This window comes from Apteryx mantelli, chromosome 1 (assembly GCF_036417845.1).
Source record: "Apteryx mantelli isolate bAptMan1 chromosome 1, bAptMan1.hap1, whole genome shotgun sequence".
NCBI classification, from domain to species: domain Eukaryota; kingdom Metazoa; phylum Chordata; class Aves; order Apterygiformes; family Apterygidae; genus Apteryx; species Apteryx mantelli.
In genome coordinates this window covers 21,029,366-21,049,492 of record NC_089978.1, presented here as the reverse complement: position 1 = coordinate 21,049,492, position 20,127 = coordinate 21,029,366, and the positions used below count along the sequence as shown (strand labels likewise).

Below are 20,127 nucleotides of genomic sequence, written 5' to 3'. Positions count from 1 at the left end.
TGCTTACCTGTTACTGAACACAGTCGTAAGTAAAACCTGCACATTCTTCCTCATAAATATCATCTCCTACCTCTGTAGGACTCAGCAATGAAATTCCAGAAACTTACAAAACTGTTTTTCATTTTTGCAAAATGAGAGCTAGTTTTCTAAAAATGCTAGTATTGAGGAAAAGCACAAAACTACACAGGCAATGTTGTAGTCAGTATTTCTGAAGTGAACAACTGCCAAAGGAGAAAATCTACAGAACGAAAATAAGAAATTTGGAGCAGCAAAAACAGGAAAAAACTCATGCTGCAAAACTACTACCAGTGAAAGATGCTTAATGAGAGAAACATGATAGCTAGAATCCCATAAGATTGATCAGACTGACTGCTAGATGATTTGTTGAGGCTTTGAAAAATAAAGGGAATAATCAAAACCAACAAAAACGGTGAGACTTAGTCTGCAAAGAATGTAACAGTGTTCAATACTGCTGCAGAATGAGTTCAACGCTTTGTGGTAGCATACAGGCACCAATCCTACGGTCAGATGGAAACGCAAGCACCACCAGTATACAACAGCCCTTCCTGAATCAGGCTTTATATGTCCTCCTTTTAAATTAGGTTACATCATGCATATATAAAAGTCTTCATGATGAAATAAATCATAATCCTAAAGCTACATTCAGGGACTAATCATTGGAAGAAATAAAAAGCAAAATACAGGCAGCCTCTAAGGCAACCAGGCCTATGAAACGCTTCATAGGCCAATCTTAAGTGTAAAACTTTTTTTTCCATTCATCTGTTCAGTTATCAGGAACTGTATTAATTGGGGGTGGGGGGAGGGAAAGGAGGTCTACATAAAGATTTCTCAACTCACAGAATCACAGAATGGTTGAGGTTGGAAGGGACCTCTGGAGATCATCTAGTCCAACACCCCTTGCTTAAGCACAGTCACCTAGAGCACGTTGCCCAGGATCGCGTCCAGGAGGGTTTTGAATATCTCCAGAGAAGGAGACTCCACAACCTCTCTGGGCAACCTGTTCCAGTGCTCTGTCACCCTCACAGTGAAGAAGTTTTTCCTCATGTTCAGATGGAACTTCCTGTGTTTCAATTGGTGCCTGTTGCCTCGCGTCCTGTCGCTGGGCACCACTGAAAAGAGTCTGGCCCCATCCTCTTGACACCCTCCCTTCAGATACTTGTACACGTTGATAAGATCTCCTCTCAGCCTTCTCTTCTCCAGGCTAAACAGGCCCAGCTCTCTCAGCCTTTCCTCATAAGAGAGATGCTCCAGTCCCCTAATCATCTTTGTAGCCCTTCGCTGGACTTGCTCCAGTAGTGCCACATCCCTCTTGTACTGGGGAGCCCAGAACTGGACGCAGTACTCCAGATGTGGCCTCACCAGGGCTGAGTAGAGGGGGAGAATCACCTCCCTCGACCTGCTGGCAACACTCTTCCTCATGCACCCCAGGATACCATTGGCCTTCTTGGCCACAAGGGCACATTGCTGCCTCATGCTTAACTTGGTGTCCACCAACACTCCCAGGTCCTTCTCTGCAGAGCTGCTTTCCAGCAGGTCAGCCCCCAACCTGTACTGGTGCATGGGGTTATTCCTCCCTGGGTGCAGGACCCTGCACTTCCCTTTGTTGAACTTCATGAGGTTCCTCTCCACCCAGCTCTCCAGCCTGTCCAGGTCTCTCTGAATGGCAGCACAGCCCTCTCGTGTATCAGCCACTCCTCCCAGTTTGGTCGTCACCCACAGTCACTACTCCACCTTTACCAAAGCTAAACTGAGTTTAAAAGCCTTTATTAAGGGCCATTGCTAATACCAGCAAGGAAGGTGGCAGAAATGAAAGAGCAGAGTCATGGTTATGCACGCTGGGAGCAAGAACATAAAAATGAAGAGGAATCAGTGAAGTCTGGCCAAAACTATAGTTCCAACTAAATACAGCACCTGAAATAGACATCCAAACTAAGACCAACACCTGCAAGCGCTTCCAGCTTTTAGTCTAAAAGCTTAAAAATAAAAAAGGAAAACTTGAAAAACTGGTTTTAAGAGAATACTTAAGACATCTTCAAAACTAAATGGATTAATAAAATTCAGGGGATAGTGTTGTACTGCAGTACAAACAATACAGGTGCAAGAGTGATTGATTTGCCTGAGTGGAGCAACACCACTTTCTGTTAAGAAACCCGGGTCTTCACTAAATTATTTACCTCAACAGGTACTGTACTACATTTAAATTCCATATCCAAGAAGAAATAGCATATTAATACTATACTATCAATCACTTCATGATGACAGCAAAGGTGAGATATGGGGGAACAAAAGAGGTTGCAAAGACTAAACACTAATAACTGAGGACTTCAACTACTATTGTTTAGGCTGGCAGAAGAGGGCGGACATAAACAAGTAATGATGGAGACAGTTTCTTATGACACTGCTGACTGCAACTAGCTAGATGACTAACACAAGGAAAAACAACTCTTGATCTAATTTTGAGCCATGCAACATAGTTCAAGATGTAATTATCAAGATAACACTCCAGAATAGCATATTTTAATTCACAGGAGAATGAAAAATAATTCACTACTGTAATATTTAACTTCATAAAGGAGAACAACATAAATGCAAGAAACCCAGTTAAAAGGAAAGGAAATGAAGCAGCAAGACAGAAAGCTGCTTGAAAGCAAGGAGACCATTTAAAAACTCACATATTAAGTATATAACCAGTCTAAAAAGACCCCAAAGCCACAATAGTTAAATGACAGAGTAAAAACGACTAGCAGGACAGACTACTGAGCTATGTCAGAACAAAGGTCCATCTAATGCAACTATCCTCATACAACAGTAAAATTTTCCTAAAGGAAAAAGAGTACCCAAGAAGTCCAAACCACAGCAGAAAACACAGAATAAATTCTTTGCACTGATGTTCAGTAAGGAAGAGATCAGGGAAGACCACATCAAAGCTCTCTTCCTACGGTCAAGTCGGAGAAAAGATACCATATTGAAGTGCTAATAGAGGAGGATTTTGGAACAAATCACCAGGGCCATGTGGCATTCACTTAAGATTTCTAAAGACAGCAGTGATTTTACATTTTGGTATCTGTAACCAATTGTTTAAACAAGAAGGTGATAAAAATTGCCCAGATAATTACAGACTACAGTCCTATACCCATCACTACAGAAACTGATAGAAACTATAGATGAATAAATATATTACAGCAAAATATAATACATGGGAAAGAATTAACATGTATTTTGCAACAGAAAGTTAACAACTTACAGGGCTATTGGAAAGGTCTTTTGAAGGGTTCACATGCTTGTTGACCAACACTAATTAAACCTGTACAGAGAAGTCATATTTCCAGAGGGCATTCAGCAAGGTTCCCCAGCGAAGACTGCAGTGGAAATTATCTGTCGTAAGATTTGAGAAAGGGTCCTCTTGTGGATTTGTAATTATTTAAAGATAAAGAAATAAATCATGCATTGTTTCCTGTTATCACAATAAAGAGAAGAGACCAATAAGGTCCCAAAAGAAAAAGTTAAAGGTCAATACATTATACATAAATCAACCATAAGGAAGGATGACTACCGAAGTGACATTTTCTTAATGATAAAAAAAATTATTTGCAGTAGTTGAAAACAGAAACTGATTATAAAGAACTGCAGAAGGGTATCACAATGCTGAACAATCAGACAGTATAATAGGCAAAAATCATCGGTGATAGATGGAAGACAATAAACAGGGAGAAAAGTTAAACGTAGTGATTTCTGTAAATCAGAAGGCTAAGATCCAGATTGTGATCACTCTTTGAAACCAAATCTACTCAGTCATCAATGACCAAAGAAAAACCACAATGTTAGGAATTCTTAAAAGAATTAAGAACTGTACAGAAAACACCCATTGCTATATAATAAAGAAGCTGATGAACTGTCTGAGGGTTTTTTGTTTGTCTTTGTGTTTGTTTTTAAAAATCAAAAGATGTTCAGGTCACTCCTGAAGAAAAGAGATGAGTTACAGGAACTATTTATATTAAAGGAAAAGTCTTCTCTTTGGAAAAGACAGACAACTGATGATTAAAGGATGATAAATCTGTAAAAACAAAGAATATAGAGAACAAATGGAAAGTTCTGCCCAGTGCCTGATAACATACAAACATAAAGGCAGCCAATGAAACAATTACATACATTTAATAATCTATTCTGCAGAAAAACATTTTCTTTTCTTAATTGTGAAAGTGACTGCCACAAAATGCTACAGAGGCCAAAAACGCAGCCAGTTCAGACAGGGATTGGGCAAACTCATGAAAATAAATGCATTAACAACCATTAAACGCAACAGTCCAAATGCAACTGTACATTCAGGAAGTCCTTAAACAGCCAGTCGCGGAAAGCCAAAAGAATACACCTGCAGAAAAATCACACTAGACCTGCCAAGTTCCTACTCCTAGATCTCACTGCTGCAAACAGATTACCAAACTGTCTACTAACCTAGTATAGCAGTTACTCTAACCTAGGAGAGTAGAAATAATATGCTTATATACTAATATGCTTATATATAAAGAAATGGCACTAGTCTCATGTTTCACCCATTTACCAAAATCTGAATTTTGGCCTATGTTTGTGAGGTTGACTTTAGTCTGGAGAGAAAAAAATAACAACAACAACCACCAATATTTAATCAAAATAATCAGGTAAGAGACTACTCTGAACTCATCTCAAAGTTCTGGGACGCTCTACTGATCAATTACTGACCTTGATGTTCCTTTGACCATAACATCATTTTAATTCTTTAGTTCAGTTCTCACCCTTCCTCATTACAGAAATTTTTATTTATCATTTGACTTTTCATAAGTCTGATTATCAAAAATTCAGTCTATTGTAAAGATTCTCTGTATGTAACTATCAAGAAGCCATTTCTCCAGATTAACAGTGTAATTTCTCACTACAACTCAGGTCTGTTACATTCCCTACACAACCAGATGCAATACTATGGCTTTCTGGGGTATGATCCACGCACTGAACCCCCCCTCCCGTGGCTGACCAAATGCATGCCACAGTTCACTCCAAACACAAAGTAAAAACATACCAATTAAAACCACCTTTAAGTGGCTGTTTTACTCTACAACTGAAGGCAGACTAATAGCCCAACTATAACCACCCAAAAAAGGTTGAAAGTGTTAGTGAACAGAAAAAAGTAATCAAACATTTTTAGAGGGTTGCAATTTACATCAGCTTTAAACTAAACAGGAATGCTGCTACTGCAATCTCAATTATGTAGCAAACAATACAACACAGTATGCGTGTACAGCCTGTGTGGGTAGAATCCTATGGTAGAAACAATAGATTTGTAGGGCCCTCCTAGGACATCAGACAAAATTCTGCTACTGCAGGTAATCACACAATAAAATTCTGTTTGTTAAACATTCTTACTATATGCTTTCAGCATTTTGTGTTTTCTCCTTCTATCCTTCCTGAGGGATATCCAGTTATCAACTCTAACACTTTAAGCAAGGATATCCTTCAGATATGTGGCTGCTCTGATTTACCATAACCTCTGCCTCACAGCCTACAACAAAAATTTTAACCCTTCTAAAGCGCCACCTACTTATTAGGTCCCCAGTCTCTCAAGAGAGAAGATGTGGCTACCCTGTCCTTTCTCCTAAGCCCCTTAAGGGAGAATGTGGCAGGCAAGGAGAACAGGTACTTAATTCTCAAAAGCATTAGTTACTAACACTGGGGGCAGGGGAGGATGTTAAAATAGAATCCCACCTTGCCTAATTTCACTTCTGTAAATCTTAAATTTCCACTGCCTTTGACTGCTCTCTCCAAGAGCTTATTTCCCAACATGACAGAGTAGTATGATTGTGTTTTCATAAAAACATTCATGACCCTTCTCCCTCAATTATAGTCTCCAATGGCTAACAGCATTCCAGGTCTTATCTCTTAATCAAGTTATGTTTCTCTATGCATTTCTGCATTACTGATACTACCTAAGACAATTTTTTGCACCCCACGTCACCATTCCATTGTGCTATCATGTGGCACAGTTGTTGCTGCAACCACACACAGAACCAAAGTCAATCCAGCTGACAAAGCCCTTCCTTCTGAAGTCCTTTTCAGCCACATCAGTTCCCCAAGCCACATTCACAGCGCAGCAACACTACCAGCTGTGCCTGAACATTAGAAGGTCGGTGCCACAGCTTTGAACTTCAGTGCAGAAATCACTTTTGTGGAAGGGATAGTTATGACAGGCTGATAGCCAGAGACTGAACTGCACTACTCTGACAGCAATTCACATGTGAAAAATAGTCTTACTCCAAAACGCTTGTGCTAAATGACAAGGAAGCAGGAAGCACATCAATGCAACAAGACGGACTGAGTATTAGCAGGTATGCATATCCACTGATCATATTAATTATCAGTAGGGTATCTGAAAGTTTTAAGACTTTAGGCAAGCCTAGCATGCTAAGGTAAGGCCATGATGACAAATATATCAACCAGCTTTGCACACAAATCATGCTAGCAAGTTCAACATAAGTACTTGTATACTTAAAGCTAAACACACACTCACAACATCAAACAATACATTTTCTTGAAATATTATATATATTAATTGTAACTATTAACAAAGAGCCTGAATAACATTTAACACTAACCCATCAATGTATTTATATTGTTGCTTTTCAGAACACAGGTAAAAACTTTCAGTAATAGGAGACTTAAGTTTAGGTTCATAAATCTGATTTGTTGATTGTCTGAGTACCATCATTAGAAAAGCCTGAGATCTCATTACTTCAGTCCAGAGATACTACTGAAGCCTAAAACTCAATAAAGCATTACTGCTTCAACCTCTAAATGTTTACTACTCTGACAGCCGCCTCACGAAAGGGACATTGCTGAGAATCCGGATTCTTAAAATGCTCTCCTGTGTTAAAAACTTAAGGTAAAATGCAAACTTAAGGATATTTCCATGGAAGATTCGAATTTTTAACATTTTAGAAAACAAAAACATGCAGAAAATACTTTCCGATACAATTTATGACTACGATAAAAGCACAACAACTCTGGAAGTAATAATGAGCAAATGATATACACTTGCTTTCCATTCATAAATGGTAGGAAGTACCATCCTATACCATAATACTACTGTTAGTCTTAATGGAAGGGGTTTTTTTTTTTTTTTAAAGATCTTTATGGCAAACGAGATAATAGGTCTCTTTTTTACGATTTTTGCCATTTTCTCTTTTGTCATTTGGTTTAGAAGACTATTTTCAGTAAGTTGGAATCTGCTTCAGATTTCATTCTGTCCACAGGACTTTCAAAAGACTGATATGGACTGAAGAAATTAACTTACTAAAATTCATTATATAACATAACATCCAAAACAGTAAAAAGAAAGCAAGCATCTACGCAGTGAAAGAAACAAATCAGTTGAGTCAATAAATTTTGTTTGTATTCAAAAGAGAAACTACTTATACACAAACTAAAGATCACTGCAAAAGTGAGAGGTAGGGAAGTGCAGACTTCAGTATATCCTAAGCACCTTAGCTGTACTGTAGCTATCAGTGTTAGGTGTGAATGGTGACAACTGCTTTCCAACCAACAATTTCAGGTATTTTTGAATAGCTTTATTTAACACAGCCTCTTTGCTTGGTGGTACTACTTGACCAGTGTTGAGAATTGCTCCCTATACGCACGAACAGAATAAGAATTCAGGGTCAATCTTGAATTTCAGTCTATTCAGGGCAAATTTTGAATGCAAGCCTACCCACACCTACCACACAAAATTTTCAAGATTACTCACAGGGAAATAAGTAGCAACTGGCTTAGCTATTCATGGCAAATGCGAATCATAGCATTTACTATGTATAAGGTTTAGGACAGCCATACTGATATTTATTCCCCTTCATACACTTACTTTCAAAATATTTCATAGATGTTTAATCATGAAAAGGTACTGATCAGCAAGAACCTGGAACCACTTCTAGCCTTAAAAGCCATAATGTATGATGTGGTAAACTGTAAATTATGTCCCTCTACTATTCAAGCAGCAACATGCTGCTTTACTATTTACTTTATTATAAATGGAATAGAACAATGGAATAAGATGAAAGAAACACCACAAGGACCCACAGAAGAAGTTATATCCAAATGCTTATCTATTAGTTACATCCAAGTGCAGGTAGGAACATTAGACTGCAGCAACAGACTTGGAAGATGACCTAAGCGGAAAGGGAGCATTAGAGTAACACAGAAGAGAAACACTATGCTAATAATATGAAAACGGGAAAAGGACAAGAAAAACACTGGAAAAGGAAAATAAAGAAATAAGTAGAAAGCCTTAATATAGCATGCAAAAAAGACAAACTGTTATCTGACATATCTTAATTTTTAAAAATAATTTAGTATGGAGTAGGAAAAAAATACATATTGACTGGCTAGAATAGAAACAGATCTGAGAATAGTAAAATTATTTATATGTCCAGACTGGGCAAAAGAATTAATCAGGCCACTGATAAGTAAGTATCAGTGGGTCACAGCACACATTTCAAAAACATGCCTTATGCTCATTCCATGGGGACTAATAAAAATTAATTCCAAATTCAAATCTATGAAGTCCATAGCCTTTGATAACATTTGAGAGATTAAACTGAGATAGTGATACACAACATGTATAATACCCTTTAAAAACAGTATTTAAATGTTCCAGGTTCTAGGAACTAGAATTGGAAGTATTCAGTTCACTTCGGTAACAAATGTATTACAGCATATTTTGTAAATTTAAAAGTAGCATAGACACAAATGAGAAAAGGCTCTATAACTCTAAGCAAATAATCTATTTCTATATTTTTCATAAGAAAGATAATTGCATCAGGTATATCTTTTGATACAACTTATTAGGATTATAGTACCTATACTGATCAGTTAGCACCTAATATTTAAATGTAGCATGCTATCTTTCAAATTTGTAAAGTTACAAGAAAGTTGGGGTAGTTCATAATGTGTAACCCGAAGTTCAAAAGCCAACTATGGACAGGAAAAAGGAAAAGACACTTCAGGTGTGAGAGAATGGTATCTACTAGTTCTAATATATCCTGCAGACCTGCACATCTAGAAACAGACAAATTTATTTGCTAGAGTAATATTAATTCTATTAAGAAGTAAGCTTTACGGTAAAATATCATTTGATTTTTAAAAAATCAGTACATCTAAGGTAATTTTAACAAAGTCTTTAAACAATGTTTTGTGCATGTACATTTTCATATATAATTCCAAATTTTTTTCCAAATAGCACAATTTTTTCTTCTAACAAAATTAAGAATGTAAGTGTCCAAGTTAACCTACAGTTAAAGAATCACATATCTATAGAGAGCATCCTCTTGGTCACTAAATGATATTAGACAGCCTAAACATTGCAAATTTAATTAGAATCATAAAATTTCTGAGGTTGAATGGGACCTCTGGAAGTCATCTTATCAAATTCCATCCCAGCTCAGAGCAGTGACAAATTAGAAATGAGATCCATCTTTAAAGTCAAGTCAGGTTGCTAGCATCATATCCAACTGTTTTGAGTATCTACAAGGATACAAATTCCCCAACCTCTCTGGGCACCCTCTTTCAGTGTCTGATTATCTTCATTATGAAATTCTTTTCCTCATATACACACACAGAATCTCCCTTGTGGCAACATGTGCCTGTGTCCTGCCATCCTATCAATGTGCACCTCTGAGAAGCACCTGGCTTTAGTTTCTCTATACTCTCCCATTAAGTAGTTCAAGACTACAGTAACATCTCCCCTTAGCCTTTTCTTCTCAAGACTGAATACACCCAGGCCCCTCAGCCTGTCCTTGTTTGTTATGTGCTCCAGCCCTCTAACCATCCTGGTGGCCTCCCACTGGACTCATTCCAGTATATAAATGTCTTAATTATACTGGGGGGAGGGAGGGGAAAGGGACCAATACCAAACTGGACAAAGTGTTCTAGACACAGTCTCACAAGTGCCGAACAGGAGGACAATCACTTCCCTCAACCTGCTGGCTACACTCTTAATTCAGCCCAGCATGCTGTTCATATTCATCCCTGCAACAATGCATTACTGACTCACGTTCAACTTACTGCCCACCAGGACTCCCAGGTCCTTTTTTGCAAGGCTGCTTTCTATCCAGTCAGTGCCCAGTCTGTATGGCAGCAATACAATTTACAAACGAAGACACTTTACTGGTTGCCAACATGCATATTTAATTTTATTCTTCATTTGTGCTTTTGCTTAAGGTATTTTGACTTTAAACTAGCAGGCAATCTATCCCAATGTATGTACTTCTCATGAAACAAGTAACTCTGCATGGATAGCTGATAACCATCATGCCTAATGGCACATGCGGTTTCTCAGTGCCTGACAGCACAAAGAAAAGGATGAAAAACTACCCTGCCACATAGTTTGTAAGCTAACAAGATGTCTGTACATGGTTACTTGAAAAGCTTATAGGAAAATGGAATAACATCAGCCTTGACTAGATATTTTTCATTGCTGAAGAAGTACCCAAATATCGGCTAACAACCTAACACTTTTGGCCAAGTACAGACAAGCTTCTCCAACACAGTCTGCCTTCGACAACTAGTGTTCGACACATCTGGTAAGTCAAAACAAGAAAAACAGAACTCAAGAGAGTACTTCCATACTATGCTAGATATTGGAGGGAAGCCCAGCTAAACTACAAGCCAACAGAACCAATGGAGCATAGAATAACAATGGAAAGAAAATCATATTCACACCATTAACAAAATGAGATAGAGAAAGGGGAAGAATAAAAAACAAACAAAGCTGAAGTTCTATATAGAAGTGAGGTTGATAGGAAATGGAATCCACTGCAGGAATGGATATGGTCAGCATAGCAGGTAAGACAGGTTTTTCACAGCTGCACTCCCTGGCTGGTAGTAAATTACATTATGAAATCAAGACTCCAGTTTATGGAATCAAAGAATTCAGCTAGTTTTAAAACGTAACAAGTAGCTTTATTTTAATCACATACAAGATACATATCTACTTGCTAAGGCTGCAGTCCCACAACAATAAAACACATCCAGATTAGGACAGGCCATCTGTGGTGTCAACTTCCCACTCCTCTCTCCCCCTTTCCTCAATCCACTCTTTCCTTTCTTCCATTTACACCAAGGTGTTCATGTGATCTAACAGCCAGCCAGTCAACAGAGCTAAAGTAGTAGAAAGCTGAAGAAAGAAAGAAAGGAGAAAAAAAAGAAAAAAAAGCTACACAACACTTGCACAACTCCCCTGAAAAAAGAAAAAATCGTGTTGGTTCATGGAGTTAAACTCACACACACACTCCAAAGACAGAGAAGGCCAGCACTAGTACAAAGGAGAAAAGACAACAATGATAGCCCTGATTTAGGTGGGTTTAAAAGGTCATGCAACCAAGCATATATGCTTATTTGAATCAACCCCATGAAAATTATATAACATTTGTTCTAAGCCAACATTGTCTGATGAGTTCAAATCTGTAACTGCACAGCACAAAGTATATTCCAGTCCTCCTAAAGATCCAATATACTGCACTAATGGTGAGCTTTTCAAATCCTCTTTATACTCTTGCCTAAAAAGAAGTGATGCCTCAATAAGTTATTCCAACTGTTAGTTACTCTAATTGCTTAAACGTTACACACTATTCCCTGACTTTGCATTGCTTAAGCAAGAATCAGCACACAGAAATTAAGTCTTTAATGTAGAAGGGGGAGGGGGAGCAATTATTTAATACATTCTTCTTGTGTGCATAGTCTCTCTCAGATAAGGATTAAGTCTCATCGCAATCTAGTCAAATTGAGAAAAGGGTTGAGTTTCTGAAATCTGTTAATACAAAACATGTTTTCTACTCAAGTCATTCTTGTATGTTTTCTCTGAACTCTCCAATTATTTTTAACTATTAAATAATGATGGATTTAAGTTCAATCACAATTGTTGTACTATACACAATACTAGCCACACCATCTCAGTATTTCTATTTGGTAATTCCTTGGACAGAAGTATACATGGATGGCCAACAGGGGTGACAATGGCAACAATCTCAGGTTATATTCAACATTTGCATCCCATAAAAAAAAAAAAAAAGAAAAAACCCCCTTCCCTTTATTGCTCTCTACAATTTCTATCACTTCCAAATTGCATTTTTTAATTTGTATATTATATAGAAAACCTCTTATCCTACTTTTCTAGACATTGTTTGGCTAATTTTGTTTTAGTGTGTGGTGCCTCATTAAACCTCATCTTCTGAAAGAACATTTTTCCAAAAATCCCAAGAGACATATTAGCTAATAACAACTTAAAAGATGCCTAGTAACTGTCAATCTATTCTTCCAGCTTAGTAAAAGTTATTAAATGTATATTGGTTGGTATATTATTCACCAGTTATTGCTCAAATAAAATTCTGAGCAATCATTTCAGGTGCAACAGAACACTAGGCCTTCTTACCCTTTCCACAAAAAAGGGGGGGGGCAGTAAGGAACAGGCCTAAATGACAGTAATAATACACCCATATATTGCATCTCTTATCACAGGCTCCTAGGAGACCAAGTCACAGACCACATTATGCTAGCCATTGTACAAACACAGAATAAGAGTGTCTGTTCAAAAAGCAAACAACCTAAACATAAGGGACAACAGATGGAGAGAGACAGAAAGGAGAATACAAGGAAACAGCACCACCATAAACAATGGTTAGAACTGGATCTTGTTTTAAGGATGGGGTGTTTTGGTGCCAGGGCAGAGGGAAGAAGGCAATTTTGTTTTTAGGAGACTGTTTCCTAAAGTTTGCTTCTTCTGCATTACTAGGCTGTAATTGCTTTAAAGGGTGCACACAGGGAATTTTTCCAAGTATGAGGAGAATCAAAGGAGAATGAACTAAAGTGTTTAACTGCCCATGTCGTCAGCCTTCTAAACAGCACTTAGAATCTCATCAACAAGAAATGATAGGTAAGTCCCTTTGTAGTTAAGTCCCACCTTTAAATTAAAGGCGGGTAATTTGCTACTTTTATTGTTATAAAATATAAGATGCAGAGACCAGACTGTCAAAGCAGAAGGCTAGCAAAACACTTTTTCAGGATTCTGAATCCAAATCAACGGAGCAGAATCATATTTGTTAAAACCAATAAGAAAAAGTGTTACCACAAGATACAGAGATTAAAGACAAGATATGAGATTTAGTTATGTGAAACAATTTAGAGAGAGCTTACTATGTGAGGGAAAAAACGTGCAATTTGTTAGCAGAGTAGGGAGTTTTGTGTCTAAAACAATGGCTAGATTAAAGGCTTGTTGCAGAGACCTCATGACAACACTGTCCACAAGTGACAAAAGACAGCATGGACAGTCCTCCTTTTGGGGAAGGAAGGATTGCCTTCAGAATATTAGCCTGAGCTAAAGGTCAGACATCCACAAAGAGATGCTGGAAGCACACACTGAGATTTATCTGGCATAGAAGGCAGCAACTCTGGAATAGAGAGAGATCTGAAGGTCATCCATACAGAGATGACAGTTGAGTTTATGAATGAGATTAGCGAGGTAAGTTATATAGAAATTTCATGGAGTACCAGAGGCATATGCCAAACTGGAGAGGTCTTGCAGTGATCTAAAGAAAAAGAACTACAGAAAGAAGTAACATTTTCCCCAAGCTGAAACTTTAAAGAACAACAACAACAAAGACAGTTGCATCATGAGTGGTCTTTTGTTTTAAGTTCAGTGTGGTTATACTGCACACGGAAAAGGCTAAAGGACAACAAGAGGCTAATATATATTATGTTGCCAACAAAACGTCTGTAGAGGAAAGGAAAAAAAATAGGTCCCTGTTTCTAAGGGTGACTGGTGACTGTGCGCCACAGTACAGCTAATTCAAAAAATCCTGTCTGTGGTCTGTTTAAGGCATTGCAAAGCGGACTTCTAGGAAGTCAGTATTCTTTTTTGACAAGCTCAAAATCTCACTTACAAAGCTAAAAGTAGATTTGTTGGGTTAGCACCATACTTTCAATAGGCACTAGCATAGCATCATAACCATAGTGTGAATGTGCACTGAAAGAGTTCAAGTTAAATTACCTCTTGCACACAAATCCAGTTTAGTTCAGTTTTTGATTTTGTTTGAAGAAAGGCATCAAATATAGCAACATAAAGACAAATTAAAACTATATTTCTATAAAAACTTCCCTTGTCCATTATGCCATCAGTTATATCCAATTTGACCTTTTCCTCCCCAGGCCATCTCTCAAGACCAAAAAAATTGAGGAAACTGCACGTAGAAACCTGTATAAACTCTCCCATAATGTCACTGCCCTCTCCTAATAATCTGCTTTCTTCATAGCACCTCCAAGAGTTAGACTGGTGAGCTATGGTGCAAGTATTTAATCAGTTATTGTCCTATGAATTAAGAGAGCACACAATTATGTGTATTGCTACTTTACATAATCTATTACATAGGGGAAAAGGTGGAATTAAGATGACATCCTGCTTAACATGTGCCAGTAAGTGTTAAAATGAAAACTCCAATGAGTAGGAACTACGCCTTGATAGATGTTTGTACAGTACTAGGTACACAAATGTAGAGATTATGGCTTTTGGATGTTACAGCAATACAAACCAAAGGATTCCTATACTCTAAGAGTTAGGATAAAAAGCTTATGGGCCATAGTGCACAGTTACATACAGAGTGCCTACTTGGTTTATTTCAAGTAAAACAAGTTTGTTTGTTTTTTAATCATCTTTTGTTACTGATATTCAATATGGCTGGGGAGAGCTCCCCAAACAGTCAAGCAGGCACCACTGGTAACACCCAGATAAATTTCAAGTGAGGACTGCAGTTAGAAGGTACGAACACTTATTTCTGAATCCCCCGCCTCAGTGAAGAACCCGTGCAACTCCCATGAGATTATTCTGTTTGTGGCTGATGGTGGAAGAGCCAGAGAAGAATGTTATGATGAGGGTAGCTCCAAAACAGTTGGGAGCCACAGAGAGAAGATATGGAGAGTTTAAGCATTAGAGCAAGCATACATGGAGTAAATATCCTTCAAAGAGCAATTTCAGAAATGCGCTGGCAGCAACCACGTCACTACACAGACTCTTGTTTGACCACAGACTGAAAAATCTTTTTTCATTTTCTTTATGTTAGATTAGTAAAATTTGAATTCATTGTCTGTATTATAATCATTAGTTGAAATAAGTTTGTCCTGAGAGCACACTGCAGTACGTAAACTACAGTAATCATCAACATGTCTAATCCATGAAGCACTTAGTGGACAATTACAATCTAACAAGTCTATAAAGGACAGCCGCTGATTGGCTCAAGCCTTGAAGCACACTAAAAACGTTTAATTTCAGTTGATCCCATCTAATGTAACTGCAGATGTTCTCATCCATACAGGTGTACATTTTTTTTTTGTGTGCGAATCCCATTAAATTCTAGTAGAACAGAGTTTCACAGGTTAATGTTTTTCCTCTGAAAGCTGATTGTTTCTGGAAGCTCAATTAAAAAAATTTTAATTGCCAAAAATCTAATTAAGTACACGGAAGTTCAGTTTAAATCTATATAGTCTATATATTAACTGAAGAGAATGTACCATGCCACTGTATTCCTAAACTCACACTACTCCCTTCTAAGATTTCCTCTTAGAAATACAAAAGACTCTCTGACAAAACTCACAAACGTTGGTCCAAAATTAAGAGTTTTGATACTAGGATCTAAATTCAGCAGATCATTCATATACCAAATTAACTTCTACTGACAGCAATGTTTGTCAGTAACATGTAGGATAGACTACCAAGTATGGAAGAGAAGCTAAGTTTTCTCTGAACTCTAATCCCTCAGAAACCCAGTTATCTTCCTGGAGCATACACCTAGTAAGACTAAACCACAAAACAAAGCTTAACATTAAAAGTTGGGGAAAGGAGATTAAAAAAAAAAAAAAAAAGCTTTCAACTGTTGAGTAAACCAACTTGAGTTTTAGTAGACAACAAAATTGCAACAAAACTGTATGCAAACCCTGCATACAGGGTTTTAAGAGCATCATGAGGCAAGCATTATCTCAAACACCTCAGAAGGGGCAGCTTTCTAGTCCAGTCTTTTCAAGTCTGCTGAACTTCAAATCTTAACTCTTTTTCACAGCTAGGTTGAGTTCATTGCTATTTGTGATGTGTAGTGCTTTCGGAACAAAATAACTGTTCTCCATGAACAGTGGATTTTCCATTAGTAATAATACCTTATATAACATCTCCACAAAACTCTTCATTCTGCCCTTGTTGCAGAGTATATTAATTGGTTGCCAACTACCACACAAGTAGATGGAACTTCAATAATTCTCTATTTAGTCCTTGAAACCAAAATGAAAGCTACTGTAACAATGCGAGACTGTTCATGACAGCGCTGGACAAAAAATAACAGATAAGGAAAGAAAGCCAGCAAAAATCTGAAGGAAGTTATATTACTTTTGGTCCTGCAGTCCTCCACACACTTGCACAAGCTCTGCAGAAGACCAGAGAAACCCACTTCCACTTTTTCACTAGCATCTGTACATTCTTGCTGATGCAAATCCCTCTTAGCATATTATTCCAAAGCAACAGTAAAATGTAATCAGGTAGCTGAGGTCAAAGAGGATTAATATCAATAATGTAAATCAGAGTATCTGCTAAATTTGATTAAGACAGTCTTTTATAAAAGAAAGTGATTTGCTCCAAATATCTAATATATGTTACATCATCACCTTTATTTCACAAATTATCACAGCTGAGAAGTTTGGTTCCTAGAAATGACCATGCAGCAGTAGACACTGAATACATTCCTGCATGGAACCGTGCGGCCTATCATGTGCCATGGAATACACTTTTTTCCCTCAGGCCATGTGCTAAAAGAAAGGCTGTATCACCACCACCGCAGTTGGTAGAGGACAGTGTGCCATCTAGGCCTTTGTGCAAAAAAACTAGACTAGTTCACAAACCAGCTGGCAATTACTCATCCAGGTTTACCAAGTCTTAGCCATACAGCTGTTCTTGGCGATATTCTCATCTTCGCATACGCAGCCACTCATAGCTGCAATTTTTTTTTTTTTTCCAGATCAGCACGCAACATCCTTTTTCACTCCTTTCCATCACAGCAACCCTCCTCTTTCCAAAAGATCATTTGCCCTGGTCACTGCTACTACAGAAATAACCTTTTTTAACAATAAGTAGTATCATAAAAAAATAGAATAGTTATTAAGCTAGAATGTGTAATGAGTCAGAAGTAAAATTAGATGGTAGCCTTACATCCAACACAATAAAATGCAAGAAGTTACAATTAAATTTAAAAAAAATACAGTAGTAAGTCAAAGATTAGAACAGACCATTTTATTAATAATAACAAGCTACACAAATTCTAAGTGCCTTTCATGAGGTTGATAATTTTAGAAGTTCAGAATAAATCAAAATTTGATGCTGCTCCTCCTATACAATGGTGCTATGCAGAGAATCACTTATTCTTTATAAACGTAAGCCACCAAAAAGCAGCAAAAGAAGTTGCAAACTATGTAAATTTGGAAAATCTATTACATAGAATATTAAGGGGAAAAAAAAATTCAAGATGCAAGTGGTTGAGAACATTACAAAAACCTAAATTCCTCCTGTACCCAAGTCAAGAACCTAGAGCACAAAGTACACATTCCTTTTTTGTTTTGTTCTGTGCGCCGCACGTTTATTAACCAGATCTTTCAGGGCTATCTAAGGTTTTTGCAGCGGCCTCTAGTGACAAGAGCCTGCAGACAACAATCACATCCAAACTCATGAGCTCCTAAAACGTCTACACCCACCGTGTTACTTTCGCCCTCACTGCGCTACTTCATAATTTCAGAATACCTGTTTTCCGCTATGCGTGGCAAAGAACGTTATTAAAAGGGTGCAACCCAGTGTCAAATTACTCCCCAGTCCTATGTACAGGGATTGGTAATTGGTCTCTCCTTAGCTGACCTAACACCCAACAGAGAACACAATCTGCTTTGAAAATCCCATACAGATGAAAACACTGAAAAGGATCACTACTGAGAAGCTGTGGGTTTCCCTAGTGACCTCCAGTGTTCTGGGGAAGGGGCAAAGCAGATGGCTCAGAAGTACTGCCAAGGCACACAGAAAGGCAAAGACACCTACCAAAACCGCCCAAGCAAACCCACAAGCGTAAAGAACTGGTCCAAGTGCACAAAGGCCGGATGCTGGAGTATGCTCCACAAATTGCTGGGTTATTTTAAACCTCCCATTCCCCTTCTTAGCTTCAAGATACACGGGATACGGGACTGGAGAAAGCGGGGGGAAAAAAGATGGCTAAAGCTGTCTCGTTATGGATTTTAATGTACGCTCTAAAACTCTAGAGGGCACCCGAAATATGCCCTCCCCCTCCCTCCTGAGCCGGGTAACGTGAGCAGCGGCGGCAGCCCGTCGTCTGTTTGCCGGAGTTGGTATTGCAGGAGCGATGTCTGCAGCAGCAGCGCCCACCCCGAGGAGGAGCCGCCTCACAGCCATTACTGGGGCTTCGCCCCAGGGCAGCAGCTGCTGGACCCAGGAATTTCCCCACCCAACCCTGGAGGCCCCTCCTTTTACCCCATCCCCCGGAGACGAAGGGGGGTGGCGGCGGGGGTCAGGCCTTCCCTGAGCAGGTCTAGTTGAGGCAGAAATAGATACAGAAACAGCACTCACAATAGAGCTCCCTCTCCTTGTCGGTCTCTGCCAAGGCTGCACCAAACTGGGCTGGAGCCTAAGGGAAAGACGTGGGGTTATGTGGGGCACTGAGGAGCAGGCAGCGCCCCCGAGCAGGCTTTCCTCCGCCTGGCCAGGGCAGGTACCGCCTGCATCACCCACCACTTCCCTCTAATACCAAGCGTTAAAAATAAATAAAATAAATAAATAAATAAATAAATAATAAAAGAGAAACTGCCCTCGCCGGTGGGTCGTGGGGTACTCCTCAAGCACGCCCGCTCCTCCTGCCCCCGCTCCAAGGAGCCGCCCCGGGCGCAGCTGCACCGGGGGCTTCCCTCAGCGAGCGCAGGGAAAAGGCAGCGGCGGCCCCCGGGGCAGGGAGAAAATATTACCTGCGAACTTGCCCAAAGCAGCCCCGAAGGGGCGCCCCGGGGGGCGCGGGGCCCTCAGCAGTGCCGCCGCGGCGCCGGGCGCCCGCCGCGGCCCCCCGCGCGCTCCCGCGGCAGTTGCCCCCGGCCTCGGGTTTGCCCCCCTGCAGTCGGCCGGCAGCACTGCCGCCTCCTGTCCGCCATTAGAGAGACCCAGCCAAACAATACGGGAGGGGAGCAGTGACGGCGGCAGGATCCGCGGAGCGCAGCGCCGGGCAGGGGAGGGAGGCACCCGCGGGGGGGGCGGGGGCGGCCAGGGAGGTGGGTGGAGAGGGGAGAAAGGCACCGGGGCAGAACAACAGCCGAGGGCCCGGCGGGGAAAGGAGGGAGGGAGTTAAAATAGGAGGCGCTAAAATAGACCTGGCCCTCCCCCCAAATGCCCCGGCCCCCCCTCACCACTGCCCCCGAGCGCCCCCCATTTACCCCCGCCGCCCACCTCCGGGCCAAGCGGATTATCTGCGGGGCTGCCCCCGCCGTCGCCCGACGCCCCCTCCGCCGACGCCAGAGGTGGAGGCGCGGCGGCGACACCGCGGGGTACTTAGCCCGGGTAGCCGTGAGGCACGGCGGCTGCTCTGCCATCCCCGCCCTGGAGGCAGCTCTGCGCCTCCAGCCGCCCGCCAGCCCGCCCCCGAGGCGCAGCACCCCGCACCCCCGCCTTACCCGGCTCCCCGCCGCTCGCAGGCACGGACCCCCCCCGCGGGGGACGCACGCACTCTGCGCTACTCCTCCGGCGCCTCAACTCTAACTCGGTCCAGTCCCGGGCTAGGCGCAGCTGCTAGCGAAGGGGAGGAGGAACAGGGCCAACCGAGCTTGGGGAAGGGGCCGCCCCCCTGCCCCGCCATTGGCTCCCCCAGAGGGCGGGCTTTCGCGCTGGGCTAGCTGATTGCCTGGGCTGCCCATCCATCGGCGCTGCCCGCAGCCGGTTGACCCTATAAACTGTCAATCTCCCTCCTAGCCATGTCTAGAGTTCTTCCCACTTTGATCCATCAGGTTTGGGAAACCCGAATC

General features: G+C 40.5%; 1 protein-coding gene across 1 annotated transcript in view; it reads right to left on the bottom strand.

Moving 5' to 3' along the window:
* Positions 1 to 19,912, bottom strand: part of ZMYM2 (zinc finger MYM-type containing 2) — a 91,711-nt gene extending 71,799 nt beyond the window's left edge. Inside the window, exons 1-2 of the mRNA XM_067290166.1 lie at positions 19,780 to 19,912; positions 18,692 to 18,749 (exon numbers count right to left, since the gene is read on the bottom strand). The gene's annotated coding sequence lies outside the window, so the exon portion shown is untranslated. The remainder of the gene's footprint in view (positions 1 to 18,691; positions 18,750 to 19,779) is intronic.
* Positions 19,913 to 20,127: the final 215 nt, after the last annotated feature.